We start from the raw sequence: 16,300 nt of genomic DNA, 5'->3' as shown, positions 1-16,300 counted from the left end.
AAATGCAAGAGAAAATGATCTAAGTGTCTTCTCAGCAAACTAGCATCAGTGTTATATGAAGCTTGATTTTTTTTTTTTTTTTTTTTGAGGGGAGAAGCCCACTGAGATGTCCCCAGTGTTGGAAGTAGCTGTTTATGGATGCTTAATGCATGTGTCATATTCAATTCTATTTTAGGTCACTTGAAAATGTGCAGCTTTGAATAGCTCCTTGGTCAGCTCCCTATGAACCCATTCCCCAACATACACACTTCACTACCTAACTTCAAGTAACTGCTGTAAGCAATAACCCGTGTGCACAGTTGCATGGGGGAAAAGGTACCGTGTTCCCTATTTTGGTTGATATTGCCTATACAGCAAGGTGTGGTGTGATGTGGCAAGAATAAATCAGACTGGGACACGAAGCTCCAGAGAAATTCAGCAGAAGTGACATTGAATCGTAGGGAGAAGAACCTCAGGAAAAAGCAGGGGAGAAGAAGAGTGGATGATGCTGGGAATTCCACTGTATGTGGGATGGGGGTTCTTGGAGCTTTTGTTAATGTGATACCCAAGGAGGGAAGACCCCTTACAGGTGATGATGTGGCTGTTCCAAGTCCTAGTTTCTTCCTGGGAACTGTGTTTCTATCTTTCAGCCTGTCCTGAGGCTGGGTTCCCTCTTTGGCCTTACTGCGTGGGAACAGTGACCTCTTGGTCCACTTGCTCTTTCAAATACTCCTTGTTCTCTGATCTCCTGGTCACATGGTCCACACACTGCCGGCACTGACTCCTGCTCCTCAATTCATTTTTGTCACATCGATGCCCTTCTGAGCGCTACGCCCACATACTCACTGCTGCTAGACCTCACTTTCTTTGGGTTATTCATTCACACGGTTTTTGAGGACCTACCATGTGCCAGGTGCTGGGGATGTGCCAGGTGCTGAAGAACACAACAGATGGAATCACTGCTCTCATGACTTAGTGGGGGAGGTGGAAATGAACAGTTACTCAGATGAATGTATAATTGAAACTAACCAGGACAATGTGGGTCAAGAACAGGGACTTCAAAAAAGAATAATAGAGGACCAAATTTAGATAGGGGATCAGGGAAGACCTCTAGAAGAACATGATGTTTAAATTGGGACCTGAGGCAACTAGGTAAACAGAACATGCCGAAGAGAGCTCTCTAAGAAAAGGAAGCACACATAGTGCTTTCTGAGGCCTGAATTGTTTGACTAAGAGAAATAAGCCAAGCACAGGACAAATGTTGCAAAGGCAGAACCTAGGAAAGCTGATTTCCTAGAGGTGAGAGTAGCGTAGTGGTTCCAGAGGTGGGAAGGATAGGACAGGGGGAGGAATGGGGAGGCTGGTCAGCTGTTAGGGGCTGGGGGTGTAGCTCAGTGGTAGAGGACACACAGCAGGTTGTGGGTTCAATCCACAACACAAGAAAAAGAAGGAGGAGAGGGCAAGAAAAAAGGAAGTTACAGTTAGGTAGGAGGAAAAAATTCTGGTATTCTATGGCACACCTGGGTTACTGAAGCTAACAGTAGCATAGAGTATGTTGCTAAAAAGGAGTTTGAATGTGCTCACTATTAAAAAATGACAAATGTTTAAGGTAATGGAGTTAAGCTCATTTCCCTGGATACATGATATATACATGTATCAAAATATCATATTGTACCCCATAAATATGTATAAATTTATGTAAAATGTGACAATCAAAAACAAATTTCATATATATAAAGAAAGATCAATGTAGCTGGATCTCAGTGAGCAAGAGGTAAGAATGACGGGAGATGAAGCTAAAGAGATGGGAAATCTCTATTATGGTATTGATATAGCTATATCATTGTGTCTATAAGAACTCAAGTCACGCAGAACTTATTGACCATATCCTCTGTTTACCCTTGCCTGGGCAACAAACTACCTCAAAACCCAAACTTAGTGGTGTAACACAAGAATGACACGTTCTTGACTGGATCTTCTGCTGCATTTAGGGCCGTTGAGATCATTTGTGGGGCTTCATTTATCTGAGAGATCAGCTGGGTCTGTCATGTCCTAGGTGGTCTCTTGTATTCCTGGGTCCTGTCTACATAGCTTCTTACCATTCATTAGTCTTTCTGGAGATTCTGGTGCTAATAAGGCTGCTATTTTTCAGTCAAATTGATAGTCAAGGTGAAAATGAAATATTATTTTATTGTGATCTCAAATTCAGTATGTCCAAAATTGACCTCTTTTTCCTCTTGCTCCAAATTAACTAGCTACTAACTCTATGTGTGCCCCTATCAAACTACTACTGAATTAATCTTTCTAATCAACCTAAGTGATTTTTCTGCCCAAATTTCAAATGTATCTTCATTGGAATAGATAAAAGCAAATTAAGGAGTAGAGAATGTGTTCAAGATCAGCTCATCTAACTCTGTTCTTATATTGAGGAAGAGTTTTGGAACCTGGAAAGATTATGTGACTGGCCCCACATAAAACACACAGAAGAGTCAGAATAGAATTCATTGTACAACTTTTTAAGTGTTTTAGGCACATTTCTGATTTATTCTTCACAACCAATCTTTGACTCATATAGTATTATTTTCATTCTTATAGTGAGTTAGCTGAGGCTCAATAAAGTTAAGTAATTTGAATTTTACATAGAGAGTGAACAATGATATTGGTATTTTCTTCTATTGTTGCTTAGGTTTCAAATTTTCCTCATCTTGTCACTCATATTTCCATATAAATCTACAAGTCCCTTAAGGGCATGATCTGGATCTTATGTACATTTTTTCTATGATGTAAAACCTTTTGCAGATTTCTGATTAATGAATATGTATGGGAGAATGGATGGAAGGAAGGAAAGAAGGAATGAGGAGGGAAGAAGAGAAAGGAGGAATTCAATAAATACTCAGGTCTCCAGAGGCAACGCCTTTGTCCTCTCCACTATACTGAACAGCATCTGGAATATTACTGATCACAACAAATGCAAATTATAGGTCTACATTGAATTAGCTCAATGAATTTCTGTTCTCATTCTACTTTTATATGAGGAAGTATGAACATACTGATTTAAAATAGTCTGTGTTGGTTTGCAAGTGACCATGAGTTATGAAGAGTTAATGCAAAGTTTAATACAGAAATTTGTCTTCATGCTCAGATGGAAGTGAATGAACTTGAAAATAAGATTTGTGCAATGCAGATCATTCAGGAGACCTAAAGCTAACTAGGTAGGGAAATTGACTGAATTTGTTCAAGGGTTGCTTATACAAATATTAGCATTTTGCAGTGTTTTATCTCATCTAACATCATTTATTTATTCCAGAAGTTAAATGAAATCACTTGAATTTCTTTGAGAGGTATAGAACTCTAGTCTATTTAAATAATAGATCATTGGACTTGTACCTTTTTTCTCTTAAGGTGTGTTCCCAGCTTATTGCCAAGAATGGGTTGGAGGGACTTAATGGCAGTGTTTAACTTGTGCTTTGCACAGAATGCTCTCTGGAACGCAGAGTAAGGGACTGAAGTGCCTGTGACAGATGACAGATCAGCTGATCAGCATTAGGAAGTACACGTACCTTCTGATTCCCTAACAAGACTACAGATGTCAATCTGTAGATCTTTATTTCATAAACATTTGCTCCATCTCCCTGTCCCCTGGGACTGAGGAATGGCTTCCCAGGAAAGCAGGCACATTACATGTTGGCCTAGCCCTGTGCTGGAGCTATTCCTTAGAGGACTTCAGCTAACTTCAAAGGGAATTCAGTGTTACGGGAAAATTGGACTTAATAATAATAATAATAATAACATTTCCTTTCAAAAAGTTCTTTTTCCAAGGTGCTTATCTGCAAAGTGCTTTGCATATTATGTATTCCCATAAGTAAAAAGTGTGTAAGTGCAGGAACTTACAAGGAGGAGTTAGAAACCAGAATGTCTTTGTGGGCTACCATTGGCAGATGAAGAGATAAATAATGATATTTTGAGGATGATGTTGGAAGCCCAAAATTCTGCCAGGAATTTGATAAAAGAGATGAGGTAATGGGGAGTGAGTTTGGCTGACTGGTGCCCTTTTTAACCTGGAGAGAGTCTACAGGGGCACCAGCTATAGGTTTTCAAGTGTATACTGATGGAGAACTGGTGTCATGTTTCTGGACTCTCAGTAGAGGAAGACAGGGTTGAGCCTGACCTACTGACTTAAACACTTCTTTCCAGAGTGGGTTGCTTCAAGGTAGTTTCTAAAATAGAGAGGCTATTGAAGTCTTTGGGTATTTTTGCACTGGGGCATTTTTTAAGCAGTTGTTGCCTTCTTGTGATGGACATAGGTCAATAGCTTTAGTTGGCCAAAGATAATCACCTAGACTTCACGTCATAGTACCTTAAATTCTGTGGGTTAATCTATTTTCCAATCATTCATTCTTCATCCATATGTCATCTCACTGAGTTTTCTTTGTGCCAGGCCATTCGTATACTTTGACTTACCATGTGATTCAGCCATGGAGTGACAACTTACTGATTCAAAAAAGTCATCTTTCTAGTGTGATCTATTTCTGAAATGAATAGCTCAGTAATTTGGCTTTGATTGTCATGCATCCTTCCATTTGGTGAAATCTCTTTCTTTTCTTTTCATTTTGTCCTATTATCCAGGTTCCCTTGATCCAACATACCTCTGCTTTCTTCCCTTTCCAGAATATCATATCAAGCCAAAGTTCCACACTAGTCTTTTGTGGGTAGAACCAGGATAATGAGATGAACCAATGCTGCCAATGTTCTGAGTAGCTAAAGCCTTATCTTAATAATGCAGATGCTTCAAGAGGAGAGCTGACATGTGGAATTTAAATTTATTTTAAAAGTTTAAAATATTTTTAAAATAAAGTTGATTTATTTAGAAAGTAATAAATATTTGCTTACATTTTAGTTTAAAACTCTCTTATTTTAAAATTTCTCATGCCTCTAGGCACGAGGAATTTTAGGCAGACTGGGAAACCTATACCAGTGGATTTCAATGCCATGGGAATATATAGAACCCAGAGACCTATCTTCCATATCCAGTATAAGGGAATTTCAATCTTGCCATTCCATGCTCCCTAAATCTTTTTCCTCTCGTCGCTCATTGTGAGATATTTAACATTGATCTTTCAATGGATTTATGTTTTTATGAAGTTGACTTCAGCTGCTTGTCATCAAGAAAAAATGCTAGAGGCAAGGAATTACAAAGCTAGTGGCTGCCTGGTTTAAAATGAAGGGGAAAGCAAAAATATGTAGTGAAACAAGCACACACAAAACTATTCAATCAATTTCCTTGACACATCTGTTTTTTCCATCAGTTTGATAACAGTTTCTTGTGTTACTCTGAAATTTTTTAAAGTACAGAAAAACACAAGTAAAAAAAACCCCATCAATATGTCTATTATTAAAGCAGTTGAAGTATAATATAGATTGAAAATGGATCGATAAATTATTTTTATGTAAGTGGAATTACATTATAGAGGCATTTTTAATAAAAAACAATTATAATGATAATAAGAAAACTATACTAAAGTAAGATGAAGGAAATGTTGAACTTCAAAAATTTTTCTTTACTATTGACAGTATTAGTTACTAAAAGATCGCTTTATGTCCAACAAAGGAGATTAGGAAAAATTTTTGTGTTCAAATTTTTAAGGAGAAACAGGTATTCTAATTAAAAACAATACAGACTGAGTCCCTGCTCTGAAGGAAGAGGACATCAGAAAGAAGAGGACATCAGCACTCTCACTTTCTCTCACCTCATTTTCCTCACATCTGATAAATATATTTAGACATACTATTATTTTTTCATTAGTTAAACTTCTCACATTCACGTTGTGTAATGCAAATTTGGTTCTCTGGGAGCTTAGTATTCATCCTTTTATCATATGCTTCATTTTTGGCTTCCTTGTTTTCAGTTCATCTCTGAATCGTTTGAATTTGATCATCAAGTAGTTCTTTCAAGAGCAGTTCATGAGTATTGTACCTCATGAGTTTTTCCTTGCTTTTAATAATGTCTGCCTGATTTCTTTGTTTTTTAATAACATCCTAGGTTGGCAGAGTTTTCTTGGTATCAGATTCTATTTCCCTTGGAACTGTTTAGATTTGATTCCACTGTTTTGAATGGCATCATTTTGGGGAATATTCAGGTTAGGCTGACTTCCCTCCCACCCCCTTCTTAGTAATTTGCCTTAATTGCTTGGACGCCTGAAACATTCTTTAGCACTCTAGTGAGTTTAGTAGCCTAACTCACATATAGCTCAGTGCTGAATACTTTCCTGAAACACAGTATTTTTTTCAATCATTAGATTCAGTATAATATTTGTCTTAAGGAAATTTTCTTGCATTACATCTCTCAATATGTCTTCTTTCCTTTGATGAATTCTTTAATTCAAAGACAAATAGTATCTTTATGTTATATTGATTTGCTTTTTTCATTTACATTAGTGTTAATAAAAAATGCTTTAATATCTTTTTCTTCATTATCTTCAGTTGTTATAATTATCTCAAGCCTTTCCTCTTATATCAGTAATTCTATTTTCAACCCTATTTTGCTTGCTTTTAAGGTTGTTTATTAAACCCCTATCTCTCACCCTGTACAAAACTCAACTCAAAATGGATCGAGAACATCGGAATCAGACCAGAGACCCTGCATCTTATAGAAGAAAAAGTAAGTCCAAACCTTCAACTTGTTGGCTTAGGATCAGACTTCCTTAACAGGACTCCCATAGCACAAGAAATAAAAGCAAGAATCAACAACTGGGATAGATTCAAACTAAAAAGCTTTCTCTCAGCAAAGGAAACTATCAGTAATGTGAAGAGAGAGCCTACAGAGTGGGAGAATATCTTTGCCACTCATATTTCAGATAGAGCGCTAATTTCCAGAATCTATAAAGAACTCAAAAAACTCTACACCAAGAATACAAATAATCCAATCAACAAATGGGCTAAGGATATGAACAGACACTTCACAGAAGAAGATATACAAGCAATCAACAGATATATGAAAAAATGTTCAACATCTCTAGTAATAAGAGAAATGCAAATCAAAACTGCCCTAAGATTTCATCTCACCCCAATTAGAATGGCGATTATCAAGAACACAAGCAACAATAGGTGTTGGGGAGGATGTGGGGAAAAATGTACACTCATACATAGCTGGTGGGGTTGCAAATTAGTGCAGCCACTCTGGAAAGCAGTATGGAGATTCCTCAGAAAGCTTGGAATGGAATCACCATTTGACCCAGCTATCCCACTCCTTGGCCTACACCCAAAGGACTTAAAATCAGCATACTACAGAGATACAGCCACATCAGTGTTCATAGCTGCTCAATTCACCATAGCCAGATTGTGGAACCAACCTAGATGCCCTTCAGTTGATGAATGGATAAAGAAACTGTGGCATATATATACAATGGAATATTACTCCACCATGAAGAATGATAAAATTATGGCATTTGCAGGCAAATGGATGAAATTGAAGAATATCATGCTAAGTGAGATAAACCAATCTCAAAAAACTAAAGGACGAATGATGTTGCTGATAAGCGGATGAGGACATATAATGGGGGATGGGAGGGGTTAGCATTAGGGTTAGGGTTAGGTTTAGGTTTAGGGTTAGGGATAAGGAGGGTGGTAAGAACGGAGGAATGAAGGACTGTATAGAGGGAAAAGAGGTGTGGGAGAGATGGGGGGAAGGGAAAAAAATAACAATATGAATCAAACAACATTACCCTATGTAAATGTATGATTACACAAATGGTATGCCTTGACTCCATGTACAAATAGAGAAACAACATGTTTCCCATTTGTTTACAGTAATAAAAGAAAAGAAAAAAACTAATAGTAATAATGTTATTCTGTTTCTCAAGTTTATCTTTTCTGTAAGCCATATTTTGTCATATCCTGTTATTTTACTGTTTAATTGTAGGTTTTAGTTTATTATATTCATACTTTCTATACATCAAGTATTTGTGAGTAAATCTCATTTGTTTCTTGATTTATGTCTTCTTCTTGATTATGTTATTTGTATTTCTCCTGATATTTTTGTCTTTGCTATTACTTGTTTGCCTGTAGCCACGATACTTTTTTAAAATTTTGTTTATGCATGGATATACAGGAAGTTATTCTTGACTCTTTTCCCTCTGTATTTGATTTATAGTTTAAGAAATGAGAAACAAAGATTATCTTAGTTGGTGTGCAGTCTTTGTTAAACTATCTCAATTCTCTTCTAGGATTTTGTTAAATGCCCTAAATTAGATATCTAAATGTGTATTAGATGTGATATGGGTTTGGACACAAAGGACAAAACAACAGTGACTCATAGGACATAGAAGTTTATATCTCCTGTATTAGAGAGTCTGCACATCAACAATCCAGGGCGACAGCATAGAGGGTGGCAGCTTCTTGGTGTCAGAGACCCCTGACTCCTGTCTGGTTGCTTATCAAGCGTTCTATGCATTAGAGTCATGTTCAGTTTCTAGCAATTGCACACCAGTCAGTGCAAAGGGAAAATGATAAGAAAGGGCAAGATCTGTTTTGTTTTGTCTTTTAAAGACTTGAACCTGAATTCCAAGCACCGCTTCTGTCAAATGACGGCTAGAACACAGTGATGTAGTATCAGTTAGTAACTTGGGGACTTGGAATTGTAGACTTTAGTCTGCGAAGTAGTGTGTGCAGGTGAAATTTGGGGGATTCAATCATTGAATAGATTGGAGAGCCAGATAGCTATACCTCACCAGGTTTCCCTTAACCTAACTGTGGGGTGTAGCTCTTTTCCAGGGTAGGGGAAACCTTGAGCTCAAATTGGGCTTCAGATTAGACTCTCCCATTCAGAGAGCTTTATGGGGACTTCCTCCCACCTCATCAGTTTTCCCAGTCATTTTTCATATCTCGATCGGAAAAGGAATGAGGGCATGCTTTCGTTTAGTGTAACTCAATGAGAGGTTTCTTTGGGGTTTCTTTGACCCATTGGTATGTGTCTGGCTAAGGGGTAGAATTCGACCACAACCAGGCTGTGCTGCACCTCCCTGCTTGCCCTGCACCCTTCTGTTCCTCTGGTTTTAGAATATGAAGTTTATTGAAGTAGACCGTAGCCATTATGGCTTTGGGGGACGGGCTGTTTATGTGGCCTTGATCATGTCCTATCAGAAGCCATTATCTTTTTTGGTTCCTTTTTGGTGATTATTTTAGCTGTTCTAATCACAATTTTATAATTATCAGGAGAGAGAAAATGTGTGATGTAGGGTTTTTTAAAAATTATTGTTTCTCCTTTTATCTTTTGCCATTTGTAACCCCCCTTTTACCATTTCAAGTCTCTCTCTTGTCTTAATTTTCTCCCTTGCACTTATGTGGAACAGTTTTAATTCGGTATTTTAGCTTGAAATTTTCATAGTCTGTTTCACCCATTTCCTATGAGTATTTTCTTAATTTTTCCATTCAGCTGTTGAACTTTATTTCTTAGTTCTATGAAAATTGATTTTATTATTTATTGTTATTATTCGTAGTGTTAGTATTTTGTGGTGCTGGAGTTGCCAGGGTCTCTAGTCAAATGCACTCCTGATGAGCTACACTCCCCAGCCCCACAATTTTATTATTTTGAAAATATCATTTTTGTCAATAAAATAAAATCTTGGGAGGAAAAATGTTGGTTCATGCTTCACCCTTCTTTTGAAATCAGAAGCAAAATCAAAGTTCAGTGTTTCAGGAATCCTGTCACCATTTAGCAAGAGGTCTGCTTCCCTGAATGATCCTGTGGGTGACCTAGCTGTGTTCCACATATCTGCCCCTAAAGTTGGCATCCCAGAGTGTTAACTTTATGTGTCACTTCCTCCAAGATATACAGAAAGCTCATTTTTCTGTAGTTGTTGGGAGACAGACTGCAATGAGGCCACAGTGATCTTGTACTTGGTAAGTCCTGTGTGGTAAGGATGTTGCTCATGGATAGAGATAGGAAAAGGAGGATTTTAGGCAGGAGGATTGCTTGCCTATGTGGGAGAGACAAGAATTAGCAGACGTGTCATCCTGTCATAGAGAAATTCCAGAACATGCAGGGCATGAAAGACATTTTTTAAGAACAAACCCCCATCAATTTAACCTCTAAGTTCTTGTTCCAGAAAAAGAATTTTCTGGTAAGTTAAACCTGCCTCCCAAATTTGTCTCCTGATTTCCCATTTCCATTGAGGAGCTCTTATTTTGACTGCTCGCCACAGAGTTCCTTTTTTCAGTAAATATTTATTTAGCAACTACCAGGTGCCGAGCACCATTTATTCTATGTTCTGGATACTGCACTGAATACTTCAGTGAACTAAACAGATGTAAATCACTGGCTCATGGAATTTGCATTCTATTAATGTAGATCATGAGAAGTATGTATATAGTGTACTAAGAGATGACAAGCTTTTTTGTGTGTATTTTTTTGGGGGTACTAGGAATAGAATTGAAGGGCACTTGACCACTGAGTCACATTTCCAGACTCCAAAATGACAAGTTTTAAGAAAACAAAACAGAGAGTCGACAGAGATAGGGCTGTGGATATTACCTGACATTTAAAATTATGTTTTGGCAAATATATGGCCAGACATCTTTCTCCTGTCTCCCACTTGAATAACTGAGATGAATGGAGACTTTAAAAATTACTAAATATTATTAAAATTACCAAATACTAAATGACTCAATATCATGGGAAGTTCAAATAGAAATAGAAAAGCATATATGAGAAGGGTAAAAAGTGTAAAAGTTTGCTTCCAAGACTCAGAGCCTGCCCCATTTCATATACTGACTCCTAGGGTAACATGTCTCTGAATCAAAAGTGCTAACACAATCCCACAGACCCTTAGCCTGGGCTCCTCACTTCTTGTCTCCTGACCTGCTTGCAGATGGAGGATGTCCTCTCACGATCCAACATTCAGGAGTCTCATCTTTGAAGAACCATGGCATCTCATTTGACATTTCATTTGACTGTTTCCCCTAAATTATGACTGGTTTCTAGTCTGAGAGGTATGTTACTTCCCCACATGACAGGCCTAGCAAATGATCTCATCTACCTTTCCCAGAAGAAGTGTGACTTTGCCTTTGCAAGTTGTGGCAGAGACACTCACCTCTCAGAATATATAGGTGCTCCTCACTTTTCTCAGAGCCCTTGAAATTTGATAGGATCCGTGTCAACTTCAGGCTGCAGGATCTAAGCGATGCATCTAGGGGATGATTAGCAACCTTATCCTCTCCCTTGCACAGAGACCAGAAGCCACATGATTCGGTTGGTAGAACAGCAAGAAGTTATCTGTTTGGATCCTTAAATCACTGGTTGAACTGGAAATTCCTGCAGTGCTACTGGACCCACATTAGAATTTGTGTGAGAAAAAAAAAATGACATCTTTGATTTTCACCTTTGTTGAGAATCTTTGTGGGTTTATCTTTTACTCCAGTAAGCAATCATTAAGAATACAAATAACAATAAATGCTGGTGAGGATGTGGGAAAAAAAGAAATTCTTATACAGTTTAGGTAGGATTGTAAATTAGTACAACCACTCTGGAAATCAGTAGGGAAGCGCCTCAAAAATCTAAAAATGGAACTACCATATGATCCAGATGAACCACTGCTTGGTATTTATACAAAAGAATTAAAGACAGCATGTCAGATTTATAGTCATTCTCATGTTTTTAGCAGCACAATTCACTATAGCCAAATTATGAAATCAGTGTAGGTGTCTGTCAACAAATGAATGAATAAAGAAAATGTGGTCTGTATAGAACAATGGAATTTTATTCAGCCATAAAGAACAGAATTATGTCATTTGCAGAAAAACACTTGGAACTGGGTATCATCAAGTTAAGAGATTTAAACCAGGCTCAGAAAAATAAGTGTCACATGTTTTCTTTCATAAGTGAAAGTTATAGGGAACATAGGGAGACCATTAGGATGGAAAAAGGAGATCAGGTGAAAGGGAGAGGGAGGGCAAGGGGATTAAAATAGATCAAATTATGTTATATGCATGTATAAATATGCCAGGATGAAATCCATTTGGTATAATTAATATGCACCAATGATGAAATTTAAAAATACACCTTTATGGGTTAACCCACTAATATTTGGGGGTTTATTTCCTCCATCCTAATCTAACTAATATCAATTCAAGTGAGATCAAAGTACAAAATATTCCAAAGCATTCCTGCGATTGATCTGTGAAAAGAAGACTGTTCTTGCACACTGCTGTGGCAGCATGGAGGAGCTGTTAGGATGATCAGCTTTGTAGTAGACAGACCTGGGTTTGAATCTTGGAAATGACCCTTTTTAACAGGCTATCTGACAGTAGTTTCATTTCTTAGCCTCTCCGAACCTCAGTTTTTGTTTCCTCAAACCATAAGGTAGCTCTAAGGATTCATTGAGGCACCTAGTAAAATCTGGTATGCAGTAAGGTTTGTAAAATGGTCATGATGTGTTGAAGAGTTAAGAAACACATGCAGAGTAGGTTCAATAATGTACTTGCTGATTAGTTGAAATGTACATATCTAATGTAGTGGTTCTGTGAATTCACATATTAATGTAAGAATCAGAGAAGAGGCCAAACTGGTGCCACTCCATGGACCTCTCCAATCACAAACCTCTAATACATAAAGGAAATTAATGATTTGTCATTTATAACTATAGGTAGAGACTCGCTTATCTAAAATGCTTGGGGCTAGAAGTATTTCAGATTTCAAAGTTTTTCATATTTTGGAATACTAAACTTTGGATCTGGAATGCCCCCCAATGGACCATATGTGGAAGACTTGATCCCCAGCTATCAGGAGGTGGTGGAACCCTTAGGAGGTAGGGCATAGTGTAAAGGAAATATTAAGACAGCCCTTTCTGTCCTTCTCTTAGCTTCCTGGCTGCCATGAGGTAAACATCCCTCTTTCATCACATACTTCCTCCATGATGCACTGTACTGTCATAGGTCCAAGTGCCCATGGACAGAACACTCTGAAATTGCCAGCCAAAATAAACCTTTCTTTCTTTTAAGTTGATTTGTCTTGGATATTTGTTACAGTGATGGAAAGCTGATTAATATGGATACCTTGGTGATGGGACTGAAATCTAAACACAAAGTTCATTTATGTTTCATATACACAGAGCCTGAAGGTAGTATTTTTATGGCTCTTGTGTTTTGACTGTGACCCATCACCTGAGGTGTGGCTTCAACTTGAAACCTCATGTTGGCACTGAAAATTTTTTGTATTCTAAAGCATTATATATTTTGTATTAAGGATGCTTAACCTGTAATAGGAATTTGGGTGACTTAAATATAGAGGAAATTAAAAGTTAACCTGAGAAAAATTATCTATAAGACTCTCAAAGTTAGAGTCTTTTAACAGGAGGGTGTGAATCACATCAGAAGAATTGCACAAGATCTGACGATAATGAGTTGAGTCTGCTTTAAATATATCCTCAAAGTCAAGACACAATTTAATCAACGTTGAAAAGTGTTGGAAGTTGGCAGAATTAGAGCAATGACAGATCTAATAGGGGTTTCTGACAGGATTACATCAAGATCATTAGCCCTGACAGCATCATATCTCTTAAAGATGATGATGGGGCCTTGGAGAAAGGGCATGGAATTGGCTCATGTCAAAAACAAACAAACAAACAAACAAACAAACAAACAAACAAAAAAAAAAAAAGGTAGGTGGGGATGCCCAACCACTGATCAGAGCCTTACAAGATACAGAACCTACTCTCTGTCCTCCTGAGTCACTGTCTCATGCAAGCTGCCAAAGGTAGGATTCAGTGGCACCCATCACAGGACAGTGTATCCATTTCTGATCCAACATTCTGCCAGAGCAAGCTATATCTCATCTGTGATAATAAAACAGTAACAAAATTAGGTTTCTTACTATGAATATTATCCACCTGTTGAGTTTCTACATCAAAATAGGTACCACTGCATTAAGATGTAGGGCTGACACACTCTCCATGTAAAGTTGCTATTTAATCACAAAGTTCTATTTGATCCTTTCTCACTTATTTGCATGGACCCAACGGAAGGAGATGACAAATCAGGAAGTAGGGATCAGGATTTGGGTCTTCATACAGTGGTAAACCATGTGGTATTGAGCCCTCTTCTTTGCACTAGGAGGATTTGGCTCTTCACAAATTGGTGTTTGCCTTTGTTCCCAGCCACACTATGATGACTAACAAAGGGTTGTCTCTGCTTCTAGAACTCTTCAGGATTTTTAATCCAGTAAAATACTGCATCAATATCTCTTTCCTCTCAGAAAAGTCCAAGTTCAGGCCCCTCACAAACCATTAGACAGACTGATCACAATGCTTCTGGGTTAAGAAAGATTTAAAATTTACTAGTTTTACTTTCTGTTTTCTACGTTGCTCTTTGTTCAGACTCTCCCAAAAAGTTCTTTGTGAAGCCTGCAGAGACATCTCCCTTTTCTCTGAATGTTCAGAAACCACCACCAGAAGAAACATGCACCTTGTTCAGTGTAGCAGCAGACTGTGTGGAGACTTCTGACATCTGAGTGTGAATGCAGGTCCTGGTTATCTCATTAAACTTGGATTTGGTCATTGCACAATATACATGTGTCAAAATATCACATTGGACTCCATAAATGTGTACAATTATTATGCGTCCATCAAAAATAAAAATAAAAGGGAAAAATGGACTCAGTCTAGGGTACTGCCTGAGATTCTGCCTCTCTAACGGACTTCCAGGTGCTGCTGCTGCTGCCTCATGGGACACACTTTGAGTAGCAGGGCCCTGGTGAACACCTTGCAAGCTACTGCCAGCCCATGAATTGGTGGGAGAAATGGAAGGGGAGATGAGATCAAATACATCCTGGATTCATCACCTAGACTCTCTTTAGATTCCTCATTTATAAGGTGGAATCAATAAAATTATAAAATTTATATCACAGAGATTCTGTGAAATTAGCTAATGCTCTCGAAAAACAAGGACAATGCCATCACCCTAGAAAATCCCAGTCCTAAATCCCTATCCTAAAATGATAGGGCCAGTTCATAGGGTTTTTATTGCAGGCTGAGAAGTTACGTATATGTGATAATGTGATGTTCTCTTCTATATTGTCTTGAAGTGTTTCAAAACAGGCAGTTATCATGGTTCTCATGTGCTTCTGGATACTAAGTTTCATGCAATGTAAGGGTCCCTTCATTCAAATTTTTCAACCCCCAAGTTGCAATTCTGCTTAAGATCCCTTGGTGGATATAGTTTAGGGAAAAGAGCTACTTCTTGGCAGAAAAGATTTTTAATACAACATATACAGTTATAATTTCCATTGGGATGTTGAAACATTACAGAATGGAATAATTAAGGCATGACTATTTGATTTGCACAAAGATGCAGTGCAATTCAGTCCCAGTAGCAATGAGTTATCAGGAAAGACAGGAGACAGGACAATAAATAATTTTCATGTTTTAAGTTAAATGTACAAATCCTCATAGTGTGATCAATTCCTGAGTTTGGGAAGTATTATACAGTGACTTACCTTGTTAAACCTAAGAAAAGCTTGGCTTAGCAGTTAACTAGGGATAAGGAATGAAAAGCATCCATGTTTAAACTCAGACAATGAAACAGAGAATATTAGTTCATGGTCCTCAGCATTTTTCAGAAAGTATGCCTGGATTTTTATAGATTCCTTGAAGGTCATTATGTTTTCTGGAAATATCTATGAATGTAAGTAGGATTTAAGTTCAGTGAAGTGATGACCTTGCTTTATCTCTATCCTTGACTTTTCTCAAAGCAAAAAGACCTAAAAATCTTCTCAATAAGGAATATTTTCTATTCTTGGTTAAATCTTAGGAGATGCCGGAAGTGTCCAGAGAAAAGTAGAAAGTGGAGGAATTACTGATTCAATAGGAGGAGCAGTCCAGAGCAGTCTACTCCCCATGGAGTCCCTGTGTTTTCTGGACTAAGTTTTTCTGCAACCAGAGGAGGGTAGAGAAAGAATTATTGGTCTGTGGATAGTGGGATTTGGGCTGGGCCAATTTTGCTGTAACAAATTTCCTAAAGGGTCCTACACCACCTGCTCTGGATCAACATTTCTGCTGTCTTTGCTTTTGTTATTATTTTTCAGCTTATTTCGGTCCCAGATGGATTAGACATTTTCTCAAGAATTACCAAGTAGCCAATTGTAATGATAGTCTCAATTTTTCCCTTTACCTAAATTCAGCACAGGTGCATGCATAAACAGAATTATCATTTATATTCTATAAGACCAAAACTTACCAGCAGTTATTTGGGAATGTCATAAAACAAACGTTACCAAGCGGAATATAAAGCATTGGACACACAGTGTGGGAGTGAAAATTTCCACTTAGAAGGC

The sequence above is a fragment of the Sciurus vulgaris genome, assembly GCF_902686455.1.
Source record: "Sciurus vulgaris genome assembly, chromosome: 12".
Classification (NCBI taxonomy): Eukaryota; Metazoa; Chordata; class Mammalia; order Rodentia; family Sciuridae; genus Sciurus; species Sciurus vulgaris.
The sequence above is the reverse complement of the archived record's forward strand: the minus strand, read 5'-3'. Positions refer to the sequence as shown.